This window comes from Macrobrachium nipponense, chromosome 42, assembly GCF_015104395.2.
Source record: "Macrobrachium nipponense isolate FS-2020 chromosome 42, ASM1510439v2, whole genome shotgun sequence".
NCBI lineage: Eukaryota > Metazoa > Arthropoda > Malacostraca > Decapoda > Palaemonidae > Macrobrachium > Macrobrachium nipponense.
Genome location: NC_061103.1, coordinates 42,281,132 through 42,283,671, shown reverse-complemented (window position 1 = coordinate 42,283,671; position 2,540 = coordinate 42,281,132). Strand labels below are relative to the sequence as shown.

The 2,540-nt window shown below is 34.4% G+C and overlaps 2 protein-coding genes across 2 annotated transcripts in view; one reads left to right on the top strand and one right to left on the bottom strand.

Moving 5' to 3' along the window:
- The window catches only part of LOC135213164 (uridine diphosphate glucose pyrophosphatase NUDT22-like), a 45,007-nt gene that overhangs the window by 1,772 nt on the left and 40,695 nt on the right, over window positions 1-2,540 (bottom strand). The gene's annotated exons all lie outside the window — the stretch shown is intronic.
- The window catches only part of LOC135213163 (uncharacterized), a gene marked incomplete at its 3' end in the record, with an annotated part of 298,865 nt that overhangs the window by 258,724 nt on the left and 37,601 nt on the right, over window positions 1-2,540 (top strand).

Below are 2,540 nucleotides of genomic sequence, written 5' to 3'. Positions count from 1 at the left end.
CATTCAGACGAGAATGACTGCCTTAATCAATATCACTAATTATTACCAAAGTTATTTTTTTCTGGGGACACTGAGATGAGAAAGAATGCTAAAATAAACATCAATCCCTTCAAGAAGGGTTGAACAACAAACCTCTATTTCACTGATGACAAACGCGCCTTTTAAAACAAACCTCTCTATATAGTAACAAGCCTATCTCTCTCTCTCTCATTAATGACAAAAGGAGTCTTAAATAACAAACCTCTCTAACTCACCAATGACAAACACGCCCTTTCAAAGAACAAGCCTCTCCATGAAATACCAAACCTCTCTACAAAATGACAAACCTCTCTATAAAGTAATAAACGTACGTCTCTATAAAGTAACAAATCTCTCTATAAAGTAACAAGCCTCTCTATAAAGTAATAAACGTCTCTATAAAATAATAAAAGTCTCTATAAAGTAACAAACCTCTCTATAAAGTAACAAGCCTCTCTATAAAGTAATAACCGTCTATATAAAGTAACAAGCCTCACTATAAAGTAATAAACGTCTCTATAAAGTAATAAACGTCTCTATCAAGTAACAAGCCTTTCTACAAAATGACAAACCTCTCCATGAAATACCAAACTTCTCTATCAAGTAACAAGCCTCTCTACAAAGTAATAAACGTCTCTATAAAGTAATAAACGTCTCTATCAAGTAACAAGCCTCTCTACAAAGTAATAAACGTCTCTATAAAGTAATAAACGTCTCTATAAAGTAATAAACGTCTCTATCAAGTAACAAGCCTCTCTACAAAGTAACAAGCATCTCCTTGAAATGCCAAACCTCTCTACAAAATGACAAACCTCACTATAAAGTACTAAACATCTTTATAAAGTAACAAGCCTCTCTACAAAGTAACAAGCCGCTCCATGAAATACCAAACCTCTCTATAAAGTAACAAGCCTCTCTGTGCCTACTGTTATTATTACTACTATTTTTTAATCTTCTTCTTCCTCTCCATAAACAAAAATTTCCTTCTCGTTTCTTTTGATTTAACTGGATTGTCAAAATAATAATAATAGTAATAATAATAATAATAATAATAATAATAATAACAATAATAATAATAATAATAATTCTGATTCATAAAACTAAAAATTTAAAACTTTGATTTTAAACAAACATTCTATCACTATGCACATGAAAATTTTTAAACATTACCTTACAAGTCAAACCATCATATTCTACAGACAAAATATCAACAGTTTGGATAAATAATATAAATAAAAGTAAGGAATAAGTAGCAATAAATAAAAAAATAAAGAACAAATAGTAAAAGCAGAGGTGATAAGCAGGGAAAAAAATGAAAGCAGGTGGGCGCGTAATTCTGCCATTGTCGTATTCCGCGCCTTCCTGAACCAACATCCTAAGGATAAGCAAGCCACGCCTAATTAACCTTTCCTTGCAGCAAACCGGTCCCCCCCCCCCCTCCACACACACACACACACACACACACAACAGGTAGCCAGGTACAAGGCAGGGTATTTATAGTTGGCTAGTTTGTGAATCTACGTACCACCGTTCTTACTCGAGTGTCTCTTTGTTTGTATGGTGTTTTTACGTTGCATGGAACTAGCGGTTATTCAGCAACGGGACCAACGGCTTTACGTGACTTCCGAACCACGTCGAGAGTGAACTTCTATCGCCATGAAGCGCTTACTCGAGTGTCTCGTGGACGAGACGTCCCGAGTTTGTTCGTAAAATTATAAGCCAGTGTTTTATGGTGATGATTTCTACTTTACATTAAGCCTTGTTTTTTCTTTGTTTACAGGTGCTTTATCATGATACTTACATGTAATTTTTTTTGGGGGGGAGGTGATTTATTACTGTTCCATCTGTATTTGTTCATTAACTTGTTCTTACTACTTTTGCACCTAAGTGTTTTATTCATCTTAACGAGTTTTAATGGCTTTCTGAAAACTGCTCAGTATGTATTGAATTGAACATAGAATATAGCCCAAAGGCCAAGTACTGGGACCTGTGAAGTCAATCAGTCCTGAAATGGAAAATGACAATAAACGGTTTGAAAGATAAAACAGGAGGTTACCCTCAAAGCAGCTGCACTACGAATCAATCTTTAGGAGAGGGTTAAGGAAAGTAAGATGGAAAAAAAGAGAATATGAAAGAAGGTACAGTGAAAGGAACAGAAGGGGTTGCAGCTAAGGGCCGAAGGCACGCTGCAAAGAGCCTTGAGTAATGCCTACAGTGCACCGCATGAGACGCACTCTCCATCAATAATCAGTATATTTAACTAACACTTCACAAACAATGCGCCTTAAACATGTCCAAAGACCAAGTGGCCTATATTATTTTGAAAAATAATATCAAAAACTGATTAGTAATTCATCGTATTTTAAAATCTTTGAATTACACTTAAAAAAATTCAATACCGATCACCAGAAGGTATTTATTTAGCCTGCAATATTTCTTTCTAACTAGAGTTAAATTCGCTTAAGAGTATATTTGAGGCCTTAGGAAAGCAAAAAATTAAATTCATTAATAATAATAAGTAA